Source organism: Salvia miltiorrhiza, chromosome 2, assembly GCF_028751815.1.
Source record: "Salvia miltiorrhiza cultivar Shanhuang (shh) chromosome 2, IMPLAD_Smil_shh, whole genome shotgun sequence".
Taxonomy (NCBI): Eukaryota; Viridiplantae; Streptophyta; class Magnoliopsida; order Lamiales; family Lamiaceae; genus Salvia; species Salvia miltiorrhiza.
This window is the reverse complement of record NC_080388.1, coordinates 4,989,381-5,011,819: the sequence shown is the minus strand read 5'-3', so window position 1 is coordinate 5,011,819 and position 22,439 is coordinate 4,989,381. Positions and strand designations below refer to the sequence as shown.

Here is a 22,439-nt window from a genome sequence, read left to right as displayed (position 1 = left end):
AACTTCTGAGTACGCAGCGGAATAAGGTTCTGATTACATGTATGAAGACATGTATCCCTAGAGTTCATTAATACATAATAAGACAAAAGAGTCCCGCTCGTCACTTCATCACCTTCGGCAGCTACTCAACCTGCACATTTAGAAATATATGCAGGGCTGAGTACAAAAGTACTCAGTGGGCACGTATGCCTAAGTATAAAAATACATGCTTCAAAACTGTAAATTGTCATGCCATCATAAACAGTACAGCAAGGGAGTTTTTCGCTAAAAAGGCCCAAGCTTACTAAGTTCATTTGTGATTCTTAAAGTTCGACTGCAGTCTAAGTTCTCTTGTAATCTATCATATCTGGAACTGTGTGCCGGAGAGGTGGCCACCTCTCACGATCACTTGACCGGCCAACCCGCTAGATGACTCACGGTCACTGGTGTACACTAGCCCTGGCAGGATAGCTATCAACTGCTCAGGACCCGAATTCGATTTCATCATTGGCAAAGCCAAAGCAGATAGATATCATACTAAAATTGAAACATTTTATGGCAAGACAATACTTGAAATAACTTTAACTCAAAGATTTTATCATGAAATAACTTGCTTGAACGTAACATTTAAACTCATCTGATATATATGAAAGTAATGCCCACCTGATAGCAAAGCTTTGCTACAGATTAGTGACTCCTTGACGAGTTCTTATTCTTGCGCTCGACCTTTAATCCGAGAAAATAACGTAAGACTTTAAATCGAGGGAAAATTCTCAATTAAATGAGAATGCGTAATTTAACTATGCATGAATCTCGTATTCCGTTAATAATAATCCAAACTATGGGATTAAAGCTCATCTTATGAAATCGAATTATTAATCTTAATTTATCCACTGTCTTAGGGTTCGCTAACCCGCTTAGCAATCTCATAATCTTGTTCTAAATTTATCCATATTTAGAATTAACTGAGTCTAATTAATCGATTAATAATTCTAGAATCAATCTCTACTTGGGCTCAATAAATGATAAGACAATTGTCACAGCCCACTATCCCAATGACGGGTTAACAGGGGTTATGACTTGGGGTGAACAATAAGAAATGGAAATGGACAATTACTTAACATTAAAGTATATGGAAATGTCACTCATAGATAAAATGCTAGGATCATATATGATTATTTGGATACTTATAAAACATATACATAAATGAGAACTGATTAAGGTGGGTTACCCAATAACACGTGTCACAATTTCATAACATAAAGTTATCCTAATCAAAGTGTTTTGCAGCGGAAAACGTGTGAGATATACATATGAAGATGTATTCTCAAGGTTACGTTTCTTGAAATGTCAAAGGAACACCCGCTCAACATCATTCCATTCCATCAACTGCTCAACCTGCACATTTAGAAATACATGCAGGGCTGAGTATAAAAATACTCAGTGGGCATAGCCGAAAATACAACATGCATACATATATAAATTGAACTGCCATAACAGTAACACACAGGGGTTTTCTTAAATGACCTGTGCTTACTAAAATATTTCTTTCATTTTCATAAAGTCGATCGGCCGATCATTTTCCTTCATATGATCCATATCTGTTCCTTTCTGTCACGCGCCGGGAAGGAGGCCTCCTTACCACGGACGCCAAGACCGGTCGCAAGCGACTCGCGGTCTCCATAAGTGTACACGTTAACCCTAGCTAGCGACCTTTGTCTAGCATAGGATCCCAATTGGATTTCCTTTAAAGTTGGCGAACCAACACAGATAGGATACATATAAAAACATAAACATTTTGGCAGTCAATCATTTTATAAACATTTCATTTCATTTCATGAACATTTCATTTTCATAAACATTTTCATAAAGGGCATAATAATAAACTGAAATTAACAGTTAAAATCATCTCATGCATATATTCGTATAAGAGGCCTACGACACGCAGGGGATCTCTATATACGTATAGTAAAAGTAATGCCCACCTGGATAGGCAAAGCCTGAAGATCATACACATATAAACCTGTCTTGGAAAAGTAGCGCTAATCCTCCTGGTCATCACAAAGCCTACAAGAAATTCTATTCTTAATAGGTCTCGTGAAGCTAACTTAATATCTTGGGGAAAAATGCTTAACATTCTATGATTCATCACGCCGGGTTTCAAAATTTAATGAATAAATAATTGAAAACATTTCTCTTGAGTTAAGAACACCAACAATATTCTTACTCGTCTTTCTTTAATAATGGAATTATAATTAAAACCAATTAAATACTTTTATTCTTATTGCAAAATATAATGCAAATCATGTCATTTTTAGCATATAATAAGTAATTTACTTAAAATATGCACATAATAATAATATAATATTATTATGCAAATTAAAAATAATTAATCAAACTTAATAAGTCTAATTAATTAAAATAGTGCAGTTCATTTAAATAAAATCTGCATAGCTCATTTAAATAAATAAAAAATACAAGGGCCAACCATTTTTTTTTTTTTAAATGCAGCCCAACAAAAGAAATAAATAACCCCAACCCAATAACTAAATAAAAATCGGCCCAGTTGATTAAATGAAAATGGCCCAATCAGAATAAATAAAAAAAATCTCGGCCCAAAACTAATTAAAACCCAGCCCAACACTAATTAAAACCCGGCCCAACACTCAAGCCCACTCCAAAGCCCAACCCTACACTCCACTCCCTTTTCTTCCCCTCCCTTTTCAGCCGCTCACACACACATGAAGCAGCATTCTCAAGCGGCGCCCCTCCCTTCTTCTTCGGCGAAGCGCCGCCTCCGTCACCGGCGAGAGCGCAGCCCCTCCGGAACCCTCGACTCTCATCCCCGTCCTCTCTTTTTCGCTTTTCGCTCACTCCCACATACTCAGCGCCGCAGCAGCAGCCGCCGGTAAAGCGACAGCCACCGTTGCACAGCTCCCTCTCCCTCGCTCGTCTCTCGCCTAGCCCGCTCGGAATGACAGCAGAGCCGTCGAGCCCTCTCCCAACTCCGGCCGATAGCAGCAGCCATACGCTGCCACCATCGCCGATTCCCAGCCCTCAAGCTCTCTGTACCCCCCCTTGTTCTCTCTCCTCCTCGCTGCTCGTCTCCCTCTCGACTGCTCTCACGGCCGCTGGAGCTCGCCGGAGCAACGGCGACAACCACTACCCCTCGGTTCTCTCTTCTCTCGGCTGAAACAGGCCCGACATCCCACCGCGAAGAGCGGCGCCCGAGCCCTAGCTCCCTCTCTCTCACCGTGGCCGGGCGACAGCAGCGCCGCTGCCGTGCCGTGCCTCCGTCCACCTCCCGACAAAGCTCAAAACTCAAGTTTGAAGCATGCTTGTTTATCAATATCTATCTCATTGCTTTATTCTCAATTGTAAAAACATTTGATACTTTTGCTTAAACACATATAGGGGAAGATATACAAAGATATATGCATATATAAAGTTCATTTCTTTATTCAGTCCAGTGGATGGGTTGTTGTGGTGCCTTTGTCTAAAACAAGTCATGAAAGAGGTACATGAAAGTGTAATCCGTAATTTGAAACAACTTAGAATTTGGAGAGTAAAAACCTTAATCGAGAGGGATGCTCAATTGTGTGTGCTGAAAATAGGTGAGGGAGATGAGCTTGATGTACATTCTGAAAAAGCTTGCTCCTGAAGTTGAGTTTCCATTCGTTTTTGCGAGGGATTTGTGAGAAGTGGGTGGGAGATTGAGTAGAAGTGGAAGGGGATGGGTGAAGTATATCAGTGGGTGTGCTACTGCATGATTTTTGCAGGGAGTTGGTGGTGGGAGTGGGTAGTGATGATAACTTTTCAAAAAGGAGGGAGTAGGTGGAAGAGTAGGTAGATGTGGGAAATTTGGTGGAGAAATTAAATATAATAAAATAAAGTCTTCCGGGTTATACTATGAAAACTGTAATAATTCTTCAGGGTTTGCTGACTAAATGCTCGCAAAAATGCTTTGAATGCTAAATTAAATAAATATGCGACGCACATAAATTTAATAACTAAATTTATAAATGTGTGTTTTTTTTTTTTTAAACACTTTTGTTGGAATTAAAATAAACTCTTTTTCTCAATCCGGCGTGAATCATCTTAAATCTTAAGTTTAAAATAAATTCTAAATTTTGCTCGGGGAAACGGGGTATTACATTCCTCCCTCCTTAAAAAAATTTCGTCCCCGAAATTACATATCTGGTATTCTAGCTTGGGATACTTGACTTTCATTTCATTTATTTCTTTTGTGGCATTTTCCATCGTGTGATGGTTCCACTTCATGATGAGAACAAAATTATTGTCTCATAAAACTTCAACCTTGCGATCAAGTATCTGGACTGGTTTTTCTTCATAACTTAAGTCCTGACTAGGACTACTTTATCTGGCTTAATCAAACTCTTAGGATTAAACACATACTTTCTTAACTGAGAGACATGAAACACATTGTGCACGTCTCCAATACTAGGTGGCAATGCCAACCTATAGGCTACAGGGCCTATCTTATCTAGAATCTCAAAAAGTCCTATATAACGGGGTCGTAACTTGCCCCTCTTTCCGAAACGTATAACTCCCTTTGAGGGAGAGACTTTGAGGAAAACTCGATCCCCAACATTAAATTTTAATTCCGATCGGCGTTTATCGGCGTAAGACTTTTGTCTATCTTGAGTTTCTTTGTTTCTTTGCTTGATGTGGTCGACTTTCTCAATCATCTATTGGACCAGTTTAGGACCTAACAACATTCTTTCACCCACTTCATCTTAGTAAAGTGGTGAACTACCTTAATTGTTTCCTTCGTCCTAAGTCACCTTCTCAGATTTGACTAGGAAATTCTAACATCAAACTTTTCTCATCATCTTGGTAACTTTCACTTAAAGATTAATGGCACTCCTTCTGCCATGTAAACTCATTTTCTCATTTCCAAATGATTATTTAATGGGGTTTCTAAGTTTCCATTGTGGTGGCGTTCCAACTTTTATTCTTGCTGTAGCTTCTGGCACTTTAGCCAAAGCATTCACTCTCTTACCTTGAGCCTACTAGCCTTGGGGTTGGGTTATACCTTAAGTTTAGTTCTAGTGTTTTCCTTCCATTTCCTTTTTCTTTACCTCCATCTTGAGGTGGTGTACATATCTTGTTTGTGCGTGAACTTTTTCCTTCTCCAATTGTTGTAGTGACTCGGTGGTGAGAGTCTCGTTCATTGCTTGTTCCTTCATAATATCTCCCTAGTTTACTAGGGGAATTGAAAATCTCATGCCGCAATTCATTTACGAACTCCTTTACGCATTCTCATTATTCATTTATAAATGACTTAAATAAGCATTTTAAACTCCATTAAAAAGGAATTGATTTAAAACACTTTAATCTTTTTAAAATCCATACTCATAAAGCCTTAACTCATGCTCTATCTCATATTCTATCTCTTTACTCAACTCTATATAACTCTCCACTCATCTCAAATCCTTAAGTTCAAGGATAAGTTTCAAGAAGATCATGGTACTAAGTCTCGATTTATCTCTCATATAAGGCTCGTCCAATCTCATTCAACACATAGACAACACAATCACATAAAGCATATAAGAAAACACAATCAAACATTATCAAAACATGCTCTGTTTTTACACTGACTCAACTTCAAAATCTATCCTGTTCTTACTTCGACACCTCCTGGACTCGAGACTCATACCAAAAGAAAGGTCTTCGAGTCTATTTTCATATAAAAATAAAAAAATAAAGTCAAAACTCCAAGTATTGTAGGAGATATGACTGTTTTACTACAGTTTACCATATTCGGCAGTTTTGAGCAATCGAAAACTTGGATTTTTGAAAAATAGTAAATGTTGTCAAACTGAGCTCAAATTTTGTGGATATCTAGATAACACAATAAGGTTAATACCATAAAATTTTGGAAAGCTATATCACACAGGAAGCTACTGAAATGAATGACTCTTTCCCCTGTTCTCTGAAACTCTCGGTAGTAATGTGCAGTTTCGGTTTTGTATTTTATAAAAATAGTAAACGAAGTCCAAATGACTTGAAATTTTACCGATGTTCTCAAGACTCATGTAGAGACTTGTTATAAAATTTTCAAAGCTTTTTGACATTGAAAAACCGTCGATCACAGTAGGTCAGTAGGCCTACGAAATTCACCAAAATCTCATCTCAAACTCTTAAAATACTCAACTCAATATTCCTTCAAGGAAACTCATCAAAGCTCATTTTAAACACATATAACACTCACAAACATTCAGGCACATTATAATGCTCATCATACTCAAATCTTGACTCTCTTCTTACATCATAACCTCAAATCTCTAGTAAAACGTTTCAATGAACGCATCATTAAAATTCTCTTTTCATTTTCATGCACAAAATTACTCAATTATTCAACACGATCTCATTCATCATATAAATCATTATACACATATAGATTCCCTTTTATCATGTACTAAACTCTAATGAAACTTCATGTATCATTATAAAACTCTTAAAAAAAAACATGACAACTTTCACATAATGGTCATAAAGCAATTAAACCTCATTTTATCAATCATCGACTTCTCAAAATATGAAAACTCAAAAACTCATATAAACTAAACTAAGTCAAAAATTTTCTTAGCCAACAAAAGACTTACTCAAACATAATTATACACTAATAACATGCTCAAATACATATATCTTAAGCCAAAATCACTTTAATAACACATAGGCAAAAAGTCCTAATTTTTATTAAACTAAACTCTTTTGAAAATATCACTAATCATGTATAACCTATTGATCAAATCATAGATCTAACATCCTAGGTTACCAATTAGCACAAATCAACATCATAAAACAAGATCACATATAGATACACATGTATGTCATCTTCTTCCTCAAACTAACACTTTTCATTTTTCACCTCTCAACCTCAAGCTTCAATCTCATCCATCATTAATCATCTAAATCATCTCATAAACTCAAATCCATCATCAATACATCAATTGATCCATAGGATCTCAACATCCCAATTTTAGGTAAACTAACCTAATAGAAAAATCTATATCTCATGGCTAATCATCAAGATATTCATATATATTAACTCAATAATCATCAATCATCATATAACTCAAGCCAATTCAAGAAAACAAACAACAAAATTTCGTAGGGTTTCAAGCCCCTAATTTTCGAAAATTTCATAGAAATAAGTTGGGTGATTTTCTTGCTCAATCATGATCATATACTCACATATAACATCATACAATCTAGATCTATAAAAATAAGAATCACTTACCCAAGTTTAAACAAAGATCAAAGTTTTCCTTTCTCACTCTTCAAACCAAACCCCACGGTCCTCTTGAAATCTTCAAGAATTGAAAGGTGTTTATGTTGATTTGGTGGAGGAATTGATCTTGATGTGAACTTGGAAGCTTTGGTGATTCATTTATGGTGATCTTTTGGAGCAAAATCGGAAGAGAGGGAGAGAAATTGAGAGTGGCCGAATGGTGAAGAAAATGAGGGAAATGAAGTGAATTTGTCTTGCTTAGGAAGGATGATTGGAGACCAAACACTATTCACCATTTAATACTTGTCCCCCCTATACACTAATCCCTTCCCTTCATCTTCATACCACACGTCCACTTCAAGTAAGGCTAAGGAAATTAATCACATGCTTATTAGATTAAAATAATCATGTGTGTGTAAGGTTGTGTAGTCTAGAATAAATCATGTATTAAGCTACATTAACAAAATCATAAAAGACTAATTACTAATTAATGCAATGCTACAAAACTCTTGTGACCAATATTTAAAATAAATATGGCACTAATATTAGTGCACTCACTCAATTATAATATTCCTCATCATAGGAAAAATGATTTGAAAATATTTTGTTTGGAAAAATTTTCATAAACCGGCATTCTTTGATTTCTCGGTAAAAATAAACTGCACTTGCTTTGAAAACTTAATTAAAATTCCAAGTGCTAAAGTCATCAAATAAAAATCATAATAACTTGCTCATACGTAACAAAACTCACAGTCACGTAATTTCACATAATATCACGTCAAAGCAGTCGGCAAACACAGACAAACTAGACGTCTCTCCGACCGATTTTTTTTTATTTTTTTTTTATCAAAGTTTTTCACTCTTTCTTTCTCGACTCTATTTCCAACTCATTATTCCTATTTTCTTAATAGGACAGTCAATCTCTCTGACATCTCAGTATTCTCAATAGTGTTAAGACACTATCTCACAACATAGGGAAAAGTACGGGGTGTTACATGTACTATCAAATTTAGATAAAATTCATGACTTCATGCATAATTTAAAATTCATGTGGCTCATATAAATACACTTAACTCACCAATTAAAACTTATGCACCATATTTATAAAAATTTTCCTTTAACTAAGCACATTAAAACACATATATAATGATTAAATCACATCAAATAAATCAAACCAGTTTTTTTTTTTATTATTATTATAAATGGATGCCGAATCCTAATTATTAATAATTAAGCCCTTAATCAGGGATTAAAAGTCGGGGTATGACATACTATCCACTTTAAAAGAAATTTCGTCACGAAATTTGTACCACAGAAAATAATTCTGGGTACTTCTCATTCATGCTAGAATCGAGTTCCCACATCGCCTTTTTTTTTTTGATCATAGTGCTTCCAAAGAACTATTACTAAGGGTATCGACTTATTCCTTAGTACTTTAACTTTCCGATCTAGAATAGATTCGGGTCTATCCTCATATCAATTGGATTCCTAATTCCAATTTATATACACGAGATTTACTTGAGAATAAGTTCCCTCGTCCTTTTTCGGCGGTTCATTTTGCTCCTACCTCATTCCTAGGGCTCATCTACGGGGTATTCTTTTTTCCAAAGACTAAAATAGTCATCAACCCATTTCTTGTTACCTATCACATGAATAACACTTTCCTATGAATTTATCTTAAAACTATCATAGACCAATTAACTTAAGTCCTCGTACTCGAACACTATATTACGGTCTTAGCTTGGACTCTGAATTCCTATCATAATGAGTGGTCGATATCATTTATAGGATAAAAACTAATATCAACTAATTACAATGAGACACAATTATACGAAGCCATAGTTTGGGTAGTATACTACATCGGTAGACTAACATTTCTTGGTCATATCAAACAAGGGGATCTATTATGACAACTCACGAGTTGCAAGGCTCAAACTCAACACAACATCAAAACAAGGTGTTGTAGAAATTGTTCAAGAGAATCAAAAGAATGACCAGAGGGTATGAAATGATTAACTACTAGGTCGAACAAAATGACCTCGAGTATGAACCCATCTGGCTTTTCAACCGAAAGTTGAAACACATGGGTTTTCAACCCAAAAGACGTCTACTGAGATTTGGATCATGTGGACTGGCCAGGTCCAACATCATCACCTCCCAGTCACACGGGAAACATCGTCCCGAACTTGGAGAGCCATGAACATACTATACATAACAAAGCATAAGTTCATCATGACAACTAAACTTATCTTAAGGTTCCCTATCCTATTGATCTCAAACCCCAAAACCTCTCTTAAGACATATACACACAGACATACGTACACAGACAAAACACACTATTCTTAAAATCTATACTATAGCAAAAGTCGATTTGATATTCCGTCGTACTTCCGTTGCACTTGAACATTTGAACGTAGAGATTATGGTTCAACCTTTGATGCAACGTTTACCTAGAATTCGTCGTGTATCGTCATTCTGTGCTTTTCCTTTACCTCGTACATATCTTTTCAATTCTCTTTGTAGTTCAAAAGAACCATCATTTTCTTAAGGGAGCTGAAACGCTCTAAGTTCTCTTTCATTCTTCTACATCATCACCTTAAGAATCTAGATTGTAGAGATATACTACTAATCTAGTAGTCTATGTACTTTTAAAATTGTGATCATGCAACTTATAACAATCTATGTTCTCTGGGAAGACATATGTCACTTTTCTATCATTCATCTGATCATAACATCATAGACTACAAAAATATGCCATGAAAGGCAAAACATTCAACATTTCATCATAACATGCTCTTCACATAAACATATTCATGAAGCATTTTAGAACATTAACATCTTTAAAACGTTGAAACTGCAGTTACCTTCTTTCCTTGATTGAGCACGATGCAATGGAGTGTTGAGCGGTGCCATATGAACCCATGTAAGTATAAAGAATCAAACTAAACTCGACTCTTTAGAATAAGGTTTCTAGGGCCAGAGCGAACGAACCGCTCTGATACCACTCTGTCACAGCCCACTATCCCAATGACGGGTTAACAGGGGTTATGACTTGGGGTGAACAATAAGAAATGGAAATGGACAATTACTTAACATTAAAGTATATGGAAATGTCACTCATAGATAAAATGCTAGGATCATATATGATTATTTGGATACTTATAAAACATATACATAAATGAGAACTGATTAAGGTGGGTTACCCAATAACACGTGTCACAATTTCATAACATAAAGTTATCCTAATCAAAGTGTTTTGCAGCGGAAAACGTGTGAGATATACATATGAAGATGTATTCTCAAGGTTACGTTTCTTGAAATGTCAAAGGAACACCCGCTCAACATCATTCCATTCCATCAACTGCTCAACCTGCACATTTAGAAATACATGCAGGGCTGAGTATAAAAATACTCAGTGGGCATAGCCGAAAATACAACATGCATACATATATAAATTGAACTGCCATAACAGTAACACACAGGGGTTTTCTTAAATGACCTGTGCTTACTAAAATATTTCTTTCATTTTCATAAAGTCGATCGGCCGATCATTTTCCTTCATATGATCCATATCTGTTCCTTTCTGTCACGCGCCGGGAAGGAGGCCTCCTTACCACGGACGCCAAGACCGGTCGCAAGCGACTCGCGGTCTCCATAAGTGTACACGTTAACCCTAGCTAGCGACCTTTGTCTAGCATAGGATCCCAATTGGATTTCCTTTAAAGTTGGCGAACCAACACAGATAGGATACATATAAAAACATAAACATTTTGGCAGTCAATCATTTTATAAACATTTCATTTCATTTCATGAACATTTCATTTTCATAAACATTTTCATAAAGGGCATAATAATAAACTGAAATTAACAGTTAAAATCATCTCATGCATATATTCGTATAAGAGGCCTACGACACGCAGGGGATCTCTATATACGTATAGTAAAAGTAATGCCCACCTGGATAGGCAAAGCCTGAAGATCATACACATATAAACCTGTCTTGGAAAAGTAGCGCTAATCCTCCTGGTCATCACAAAGCCTACAAGAAATTCTATTCTTAATAGGTCTCGTGAAGCTAACTTAATATCTTGGGGAAAAATGCTTAACATTCTATGATTCATCACGCCGGGTTTCAAAATTTAATGAATAAATAATTGAAAACATTTCTCTTGAGTTAAGAACACCAACAATATTCTTACTCGTCTTTCTTTAATAATGGAATTATAATTAAAACCAATTAAATACTTTTATTCTTATTGCAAAATATAATGCAAATCATGTCATTTTTAGCATATAATAAGTAATTTACTTAAAATATGCACATAATAATAATATAATATTATTATGCAAATTAAAAATAATTAATCAAACTTAATAAGTCTAATTAATTAAAATAGTGCAGTTCATTTAAATAAAATCTGCATAGCTCATTTAAATAAATAAAAAATACAAGGGCCAACCATTTTTTTTTTTTAAATGCAGCCCAACAAAAGAAATAAATAACCCCAACCCAATAACTAAATAAAAATCGGCCCAGTTGATTAAATGAAAATGGCCCAATCAGAATAAATAAAAAAAATCTCGGCCCAAAACTAATTAAAACCCAGCCCAACACTAATTAAAACCCGGCCCAACACTCAAGCCCACTCCAAAGCCCAACCCTACACTCCACTCCCTTTTCTTCCCCTCCCTTTTCAGCCGCTCACACACACATGAAGCAGCATTCTCAAGCGGCGCCCCTCCCTTCTTCTTCGGCGAAGCGCCGCCTCCGTCACCGGCGAGAGCGCAGCCCCTCCGGAACCCTCGACTCTCATCCCCGTCCTCTCTTTTTCGCTTTTCGCTCACTCCCACATACTCAGCGCCGCAGCAGCAGCCGCCGGTAAAGCGACAGCCGCCGTTGCACAGCTCCCTCTCCCTCGCTCGTCTCTCGCCTAGCCCGCTCGGAATGACAGCAGAGCCGTCGAGCCCTCTCCCAACTCCGGCCGATAGCAGCAGCCATACGCTGCCACCATCGCCGATTCCCAGCCCTCAAGCTCTCTGTACCCCCCCTTATTCTCTCTCCTCCTCGCTGCTCGTCTCCCTCTCGACTGCTCTCACGGCCGCTGGAGCTCGCCGGAGCAACGGCGACAACCACTACCCCTCGGTTCTCTCTTCTCTCGGCTGAAACAGGCCCGACATCCCACCGCGAAGAGCGGCGCCCGAGCCCTAGCTCCCTCTCTCTCACCGTGGCCGGGCGACAGCAGCGCCGCTGCCGTGCCGTGCCTCCGTCCACCTCCCGACAAAGCTCAAAACTCAAGTTTGAAGCATGCTTGTTTATCAATATCTATCTCATTGCTTTATTCTCAATTGTAAAAACATTTGATACTTTTGCTTAAACACATATAGGGGAAGATATACAAAGATATATGCATATGTAAAGTTCATTTCTTTATTCAGTCCAGTGGATGGGTTGTTGTGGTGCCTTTGTCTAAAACAAGTCATGAAAGAGGTACATGAAAGTGTAATCCGTAATTTGAAACAACTTAGAATTTGGAGAGTAAAAACCTTAATCGAGAGGGATGCTCAATTGTGTGTGCTGAAAATAGGTGAGGGAGATGAGCTTGATGTACATTCTGAAAAAGCTTGCTCCTGAAGTTGAGTTTCCATTCGTTTTTGCGAGGGATTTGTGAGAAGTGGGTGGGAGATTGAGTAGAAGTGGAAGGGGATGGGTGAAGTATATCAGTGGGTGTGCTACTGCATGATTTTTGCAGGGAGTTGGTGGTGGGAGTGGGTAGTGATGATAACTTTTCAAAAAGGAGGGAGTAGGTGGAAGAGTAGGTAGATGTGGGAAATTTGGTGGAGAAATTAAATATAATAAAATAAAGTCTTCCGGGTTATACTATGAAAACTGTAATAATTCTTCAGGGTTTGCTGACTAAATGCTCGCAAAAATGCTTTGAATGCTAAATTAAATAAATATGCGACGCACATAAATTTAATAACTAAATTTATAAATGTGTGTTTTTTTTTAAACACTTTTGTTGGAATTAAAATAAACTCTTTTTCTCAATCCGGCGTGAATCATCTTAAATCTTAAGTTTAAAATAAATTCTAAATTTAGCTCGGGGAAACGGGGTATTACAACAATCTAATAAAATAAAAGAAACTGGGTTCAATCAATTAACCATGACAACCCATACATAAATAATAAGAAGTCTGGGCCCAAATAATTAAATGATGGAATGTGGGCCTGGTTAAAAAGTACTCCAGCCCAATTCTCTAATAATTCGGCCCACTGGAAATAAATAAGGGCAGTCCAACTCTTTTTCTTCCTTAACATTCATCCTCTCTCTCTCTCTCTCTCTCTCTCTCTCTCAATCGTTCAACAGCTCGCTTCCGTAAGGGCTTCTGCCGCCTCTGGCTCCGGCCGGCGTCGGCCGTCGCCGCGCCTGAGTCCGACGCCCTTCTCTCTCTTGTCCGCCTTCGATTTCCTCATGAAACCGAGCTTGCATCTCCCTCTCCTCTTTTGATTTCGGAGGCTCGGCCACCTCTCTAGAGATTTCGGCGGCTTCGCTGCTGCTGAAGGCCGGCGGAGTTGTATGGCCATCCTTCTATTTCTCCTCCCAATTTCCGCCCTCAATCGACTGAAAAGGAAATAAAAGAAAGTCCTAATTTTCCTCCTGAATCGAAATCGCCGCCGCCTGAATCCGGAAGCCGGAGAAAGACCGGCGTCTTCTCCCTCGATGCCGCTTCTGTTCCGAAATCCGGCGATGATTGTCGCCCCATGGCTCTGCTTCCTCTTTTCTCCACTCAAGGCAGACGTACACATGTTCAATCGAGGTTTGGAATCGGAGCCCTAACTCCTGCCTGAGGAATCGACATGGTAACCTCCGCTGCCGCTCTGTGAACTGGCGAGAGCCTCACTGTCGTCGTCGCTGGGTTCTCCCCTGATCTCGCCCGACGAGCAACAGAGCTCTGCCTCCGCCGACGCTCTTAGGTTCGGCGGAACAGGGCAGCCTCCCCTCCTTAAAGAAAGCTAAGTTCATTCTTAATACTCTATTGTGAACGAAACTCAAAGCTTGTTGTAAACTCAGTTCATGATTCTATTGAGCTCTAGCATTTCTATAATTCGATTATGCAGTGGGTAAACTAGCCATAGTGTTTCGTTTCTGTTTCAAAAGTTCTCATTGTCTGACTCATGAATAACACATAAAAAAAACTGACTTCTTTACGTGTGACTCTTGGGTCCATAAGCATATATACATGTTTACACCTCTATATTTCTATTCAAACATGTATGTGATGGTATGATGCATGAAGAGCTGAGTTTAGTATTCACCTGCAAATGCTTGGTGTCGGTGGCTGTCTATTGCCATTGAATTGGTCTCAATGAGAAGATAGCTGAAATGAATTGTGTATTGTTTCCCTATTAAATGCAGGGCTGAAATTCAGGGAGGAAGTGGAGGAGTTAAAGCCAAGGCTTACATCCTTTGAAGTCGGCAGCAGTAAATGAAGTCCTTCTTTTCTTTTGGTGAAGTTTTTAGTGTAGAATGGGGGTGATAAGAAGGAAGTTTGCTGCTGAATTATTAAAGGCGTGAATTTGGTAGCTATACTTGAGTATCTAGTCCTCTATGCCATGTGAAAGCCTTGAGAGAGAATAGGTAGAGTTGCGGCTGATTGACAGCTTGCTTGTTCCCACACGCATCCCTTTTCCTTTTCTTTTCTTGTTGCTGCTGTAATAATAGGAATGTAGGGAGTAGGCTAGGAATTGAGTGATGTTTGTAATAGATAGTGTAGAGTTGCAGCTGATTGACAGTTTGCTTGTTCCCACACGCATCATTTTCCTTTTCTTTTCTTATTGCTGCTGTAATAATAGGAATGTAGGGAGTAGGCTAGGAATTGGGTGATGTTTGTGTATCTGAAAGTGTAATACAATCTCGAGTTTGCTACTATACTGAATACTCTAATAAATCTCGTTATTCAATATTTGATTTCCTGCCTTACTAATATCGTGATACTCGTAGAATGAATCTAAATTGTATCCGTAGATTTAATTCACTTCACAATTCGGAGTAAACTCACGACTCAAGTAATAAAGTTAAATAAATAGAAATAATATTTCGATTACAAATAAAATAATAACTCGACTTCGCTAAGTCAATTATCATTCTGAAATAAATCATTGACTACTCAATAATTCAATCGTGGTCATCTCAGGTAATGGCATCTAATTCAGAACTCTGAGCTGAATTAACTTAATATTAATCACTGGATTAAATCAACTGAAAGATGCAAAAATAAATATTGCATTTATTGCTCTTAATCATAAAATAAAATAGCAGGCTACTACATAGGTGGTCGTTAGAGACGCTTGTGAATAATATAGTGATCTTTCATCAGGGTTGGATTAAAATTGGTAATTGAATCAATAGGTTGAATACATGTAGTTGATTAGTGAAAGTACATCCCTAGGGTCAGAGCTTTCCTTATATTTGAGTTAATTATCATAGTTTACATGCTCTTTAGTTTTTATTTAGTTAATCTTAGTTCGTAATTCACCTTCAAATTCGTTTTACCTGCATACTGTGAGAGTCTGTTTAGGAAGTAGATAGAGTAATTTCGTTTTACAGTCTCTGTGGATACGATACTCTGCTTGCTGTTTTCGTACTACAATTACACTGTTTAGTTGCAGTTATTATTGCTATAAAAATAGTGATCAAATATTACTAACAAAAAAAAAACATCATGCATGGTGAATTCAAAGTGCTTAAAAAGATACCCAAAAAATCATGTTAGTCATACAAAGCTTTATAATAATGCATTTTCAATCTATAGGATGAGAGATACACGTGTCACAAGAAAATAAAATTTATTATTTGGGATGAGGCACCGATAACTCACAGATAATGCTTTGAATCACTTGAAAGAAGCTTAAAGGATATTATGAGATCTTCCGATAGGGCTAAAAGACCTTTTGAAGGTTTGGTGGTTATTTTAGGAGGCGACTTTCGGCATATACTCTTTGTGATCCCTAAGGAAAGTCGGTTTGATATCGTGCATGCCATCACAATTTCATCTTAAACTAAGGAATACGTGTTAAGTTCTCAAGTTAACTAAGATACTCTTAATCGCAATATATAATCTAATAAATTATATTAGCAACCATAATTTATTCAAATGATCTTTATTCCAACCAGATGAATATTATTTATGTATAAAGAAGCGATCAAGTGTATTTTTTTTATCTATGCAATAGCACTAGACTGATAGTAACTTGGGGAACACGTAATAGTAATAGATGTCCGTCGAATTTCGATGGGTCACTCGCTAGTATAAGTGAAAATAAAATAAAGTTTGAAATTAAATACAATATGAGATAGAAGATCATGCAATTTACTCTTGATGTTATTCGAAAACATATAAACGATTCGAGAATCTATATATTATATAAAACAACAGTTTAACGGATACTTTTTCCCGGCAAAATTTAAAGTCACGGTTTCTCACACACGTTCTCTTCTTTCCCACGTTCTCTCCCAATCTCTCTCAAGCAATTATAATCTCTCTCACACTGTTCTCTTAACAATATCAATTTTCTCTCTTTCTCATCCTTTTCATTTTCTTTCTCTTCTTCATCTTGCGTTTTTCATACATCTTTTGCTTCTTTTTCACCATCCTGCATCTTCTTCTTCTTAATTCCTATAAATAATGGTTGTGAAATTGTAATTTTCAAAAGTATAAAGTTGAATGTGTCGATAGCCCCAGACTGAAGTTGAATGCGTTGAAATTGCATTTGGAGATGTAGAGCCCTAAATGCCTATATCTGCAGACGTTACTAAAGCTATGTGTGTCGTTGATAATGTTCTTTCAATCTGGAGAATGAATGTTTGAATGGTGTTATGTGTATTCTTCTTTTCTTTTAGTTGTATTCAAATTTCTATTTATTTTCAATTAAAAAGAGAAAAGAACTCACTTTTAGAAAAAAAAGTCTTTGTGTTACATAAATAATTTCACCCGATTGCTTAAGAAATTTCGCACATTTCTATGGTGAGATTGCTGAGATTAACATACTGAAGGCACGTTTATTTAAAATGCCTATAATTTTGGAAAAGAAAACTACCCAAATTTTACCGAGAAAATTTTAATTACTGTTAAAAACTGTCGTTTCATATATTAATATATAGAATTGTTTATATGTTTTCGAATAACATCAAGAGTAAATTGCAAGATCCTCTATTTCATATCTATATAGTATTATATAAAACAGCAGTTTAACGAATACTTTCTCCCGGCAAAATTTTAAACACTGTTTCTCACACACATTCTCTTCTTCCCCACGTTCTTCCCCAATCTCTCTCAAGCAATTATAATCTCTCTCACACTATTCTTTTAACAATATCAATTTTCTTTATCTTTCTCTCACATGATTTTCTCACAATCTCTTAGAAGCAACCATAACTTCTCATAAATCGGAGCAATTTTTCCAACTACGTAATCTTCAACTGCTTTCCATTCATTTATGCACAAGGCCGTTGTTGTTTTTTATGATTGCAGGCACAACATGGAAGGGTAGATGGCAAGAATGGCGGAAATCGGTACAATTATATCAGAATGTGTTACGGATGAAGAAGAAAAGATGAAGAGCATGAGAGACAGGATCTGAGAGTGACAACATAGACGACGCATCTGGTGATGTTCAAGATACCAAAATCCCTAAAAACCCTTCTTCCTGCCACCGCTGATGTGTGCCGTCCCACCCACCGCCAGAGACGGAGACAGGGGGTGGCTGGTAGTGGCCACCGCCCCCTCAAAATTTTAAATTTTTCTATGTACATATATGCATAAATATATAAATATATATATGTGTATACAATTTTTTTAGTGGCCATTCTATAATCGAGCCAAATATAATTTCTACATAAATCCAATTTAATAAGTTGAACTAAACAAAATTCATTTAATAAAATATAGTGAAACTTGGTTATACAAAAGTTGATTTGCTTGTTATATGCACTCATATATATATATATATATATATATATATATATATATATATATATATATATATATATATACTTCGTGTTATTTAAAACTATGATGAAATAAAGCTTTATTAAAGAAAACAAAAGCAGAAAACTTAAAACCCTTGATAGCACAAAACACTGAGCCACATTAAAACCTATCAAGGAAAAATCTCAGCGGGGAAAAATCCAGGATAGGAAAAAGAGTGCTCGTCTAAAACCAACCAAAAATAAGAGGAAGAAGCAGTGTGAAACGGGAAGGCGGCTTCGAAGACGTCGGCCTAACCATTGCCCCCAAGCCACCCAGTTTCCACACCCCAAACAAAACCAAAGAGCAGCGTAAAGAAAGCACTGAGCCCCGAAAACAAAAACAAAAGCCACAAAGCCGAGAGCAAAAAACCATCTAGAGACAACAGCCGCACAAGCCCGACGAAGATTAGTCGACCACACGCGTAAAAAAAGGAAGGTAGAGGTCTTCAATAACCAAATGCCGAATATGATGAATATCATGAGGCCAATATCCTTCATCGGTGATATGCGACGCCAAGCAATCGGCGACCCTATTTCCCTCCCGAAAAATTTGAGAAACACGAACCGAGATGGTAGACATATAAGTGAGAGCACGAGTCCATCTAGCCTTGAAACGCCAAGGAACTTTGGAGGAGCGCGAGCTCAGTAAGCTGACCACGAAGGTGGAATCAGCCTCGAACCAGACGCGCTGCCATCCAGCATGATAAGCGCTCTCCATAGAAATGATGAGAGCAAGGAGCTCCGCTTCGAAGGCCACCCCGCGACCACCAGAGAAATGGAAGCAGCCGATAACCTCATTAAAAACATTCGCATAAAGCTGAAGAATGGAATCAATCATAATGCAGTTAGATCTAGAAGCTTGACAAAATAAAGCACGCCATCGGCATATAACAGATGAGAAGGAAAGAGTTGCCGTCGAGAATAACGCATGTGCGTTATAAGCTTCCTCGAAGAAGCATCAAGCAGGAGCCTACTTAACACCTCTTCAGCAAGACCAAAGAGAAAGGGCCAAAATGTTGAAGCACAACTTGGAGAAAGGGCCAACTGATCGTATCAAAAGCTTTCCGAATGTCAACTTTAAGAGCAATATTGTTCCCATGACACGATCTATCCATGCAATTTATCCCCTCCGAGGCAAGTAAGATGCACTCATGAATAGAGCGGCCTTTAATAAAACCAAATTGATTCTCCCAAGTAATCGTAGGGGTGATCGTATTGAGACAGACCGCCAGAATCTTGGCAATGATCTTAAAGAAGAAGTTGCCAAGCACGATGGGTCGATAATCCGAGATGCAACGAGCATTCGGCTTCTTAGGCAAAAGACTAAGGATGTTAGCATTGAGCCCAGAAGGGAGATAGTACTGCGGCCTCTGCGCTCATGCGCGCCAAGGATGGCGTTGAAATCACCAAGAATCGCCATATGAGCAGTAACATAATGAGTGAGGTCCTCCCAAAGAATACGGCGAGTAATGTAGTTGCAGCTCTCAATCAATACAAGTGATTTATTACATTTGTTACCAACTTTATAATTTTTCAGTAGTATATACGAATTAAGAGGTGAGTAGGATTAAAAAATTTAGAATAAAATCAAATTCGTTATTACCATTTGAATTTATGAAGATGGTCAATTTTTTTCATCAAGCGTCTATTTCTATATAAAAAGAAAGCAAGAATGTGAACATATCAATTTAAAATATTTTCACTTCATTGAATTTTTAAAAAATAAATCATTTAATTTCTTTGATAAAATCTTTAACTTTTATATAATTATCTTATGTCATTTTCCTCACTCAATTTATTCCATTAAAAAATTAATTTCTTTTAGTTTCAAATTTATCTAAAATAAATCATAACTTCACATCGTAAAAGAGTGTAAATTTTTGTGTGCTCACAATAATCATCCAACTTCTTCTCATTTTTATTGTCCTAATCCGCGTTGATATAATATACTATATCCATCTCAATTAAATAGACTTATTTTCTTTTCCAGATATTCCAAAATATAGGTCGATTTTCATAAAAGATAATGTATTTTTAAATTATTTACAAATATATCTTTATTTAATTCTTTGATTAATTCTAGCATTAATGTATTGTCAAATAATACAAATGAGCATATTAGGAAGTTACTTGTATAATTTTCTTTTTCAATGATTTTCTTAATCATTGTGCAGAATTCAATCACCCTATATAATTGGGGCGAATGAAGTATTTGAAAAAAATACTAAGTCATATAAGTTCTAGAAAATCTTATTTGCTAATATGCATAAAAAAAATTTAGAAAATCTTTCTTGCTTAGTAGAAACTTAAAATAAAAAAATAGATGGATATTTTGATGGACATTTTAACTGGCGAATAATGAGCGTTGATAAAAATGTGTTGTTAATTGAGATATTGGTCATTGATTTGACTCAAATACAACTATAAAAAGTTACCTTTATTTTAACAATTATAGGATTAGTGAGATCTATGTTATACAAGTTAAAAAATTATGAATGTTAGTATCATTTAAGTTGTGAAAATATTACTAATTTTATTATAATTGTATAATATAAAAATACATTCATTTTTAAAAAGTATAGATTATTTATACTTTTTAATAATTTAGTTAAATACTCCATCCGTCCACGAAATGAGTATTCATTTGTGGACGGCACGGGTTTTAAGAAATGTATTGAGTGTAGTGTGAATAGAATAAGGGTCCCACCTTTTTTAGTGTATTAATTAAAAAGTTTGGTAGGGTACACTTGCCAAAAAGGGAAATGGATACTCATTTCGTGGACGGACGAAAAAGGAAATATGGGTACTCGTTTCGTGGACGGAGGAAGTAACTTTTAGCGTGCATCGCACGGGAGCCAAGACTAGTAATTAATAATATCAAGTCACTTACTGTGTTAAAGATTGAATTTTTGTCATTTGGTTCCACAGAATCATCTTTGTGCAGATAAGTTGAGTGTATCTTCAATAGGTCTTGGTGCAGATAAGTTGAGTGTATCTTCAATAGGTCTTGGTTGACACCCATTGTGTGGCACCAGTGGTCGCATGCCTTAGTTTATGTATTTATGAGCAAAAAATAAAAATTATGTTGAATTTTAGAAGAAAAAAAAATTGTATTTACAATGACTATTAGTTCGTACAGTTCGTACAATATATAGGTGCAATGTATATACTTGATGCATTTCTTACCATTCACATATATGATATAATGAAATTATTGAGATTAGATTCATTCAATATTACATTTTCACAAATATATTATACTATTATGCATCGTAATTAACTAAAGCGTGTGTATTTTCAAAATAAAAATAATGTGTGTGTATATTGGGATCGCACGCATTGCAAATTTGTTTAAAAGATGTATATTTTTAGAGCAAAAAAGAGAATATTATTAATTAAGCTATACTTTAATAAAAGTACTCAATAGTAGGTATGAGATTTAAGAAAAGTGATCGGCGCAATATAAAGTAAAATATAAAATTATTAAACAATGCAATTTTTTCTGGAAGCCAAATAATTTTTTAAGAAATGACCATTTTTTAAAAATTAATTTACTCTATATTTAGTTGTATTTAATTTAAGTTTAGAAGAGTACCTCATTTTGTAAAACTTGAAAGTTTTAAGGTAGGTAAATACAAATTATCTACTTTCTTCGTTTCAATTTAGGGTTAATATGCAAAAACACCCTTAACGTTATCACCTCAACTACACTTAAGCCCCTAATCTAACGTTGATAGCAATTAACACCCCAAAGTTTATTAAGTACTACAATTAAATCCATAAACAAACAATTTATTTCACAAAATTAAGAAATTCATTTTTTTTAATCTATATCTATATAATATATAAAATAGGAGTTTTCTCCCCCCATTTTAGCCCACCATTTTTTTCTCTCTTCACCCATCAATTTTTTCATTATTTTTCATCTCTTTTTTCTTTTACAATTTTAATACTTTTATAAATAATATCAAATTTAATTTATGAAGAAATATTTAATAAGCATATTATGTTTAAGTTTGTAACAAAATATTTAATATGGTATAAAATTTATTAAAAATAAATTTAAAACAAATAAGTTATTAAAATTTTAAAATATTCTATTTTATTTCTCTTTGTTAAAATTTTACAATTATTTTATTTATGTATGTGTATGAAAATATTTATTTATATGA

General features: G+C 35.9%; 2 long non-coding RNA genes across 2 annotated transcripts; both read right to left on the bottom strand.

Moving 5' to 3' along the window:
- Window positions 1-1,081: 1,081 nt before the first annotated feature.
- On the bottom strand, window positions 1,082-3,920 carry LOC131012791 (uncharacterized). The gene is made up of 3 exons (XR_009097446.1): window positions 3,553-3,920; window positions 1,965-2,046; window positions 1,082-1,377 (listed from the first exon to the last, which is right to left on the bottom strand). It is a non-coding gene; the product is annotated as an uncharacterized LOC131012791 (long non-coding RNA).
- Window positions 3,921-10,311: 6,391 nt separating this feature from the next.
- LOC131012790 (uncharacterized) lies at window positions 10,312-13,149 on the bottom strand. Its single transcript, XR_009097445.1, has 3 exons — window positions 12,782-13,149; window positions 11,195-11,276; window positions 10,312-10,607 (listed from the first exon to the last, which is right to left on the bottom strand). It is a non-coding gene; the product is annotated as an uncharacterized LOC131012790 (long non-coding RNA).
- Between the last annotated feature and the right edge of the window lie 9,290 nt (window positions 13,150-22,439).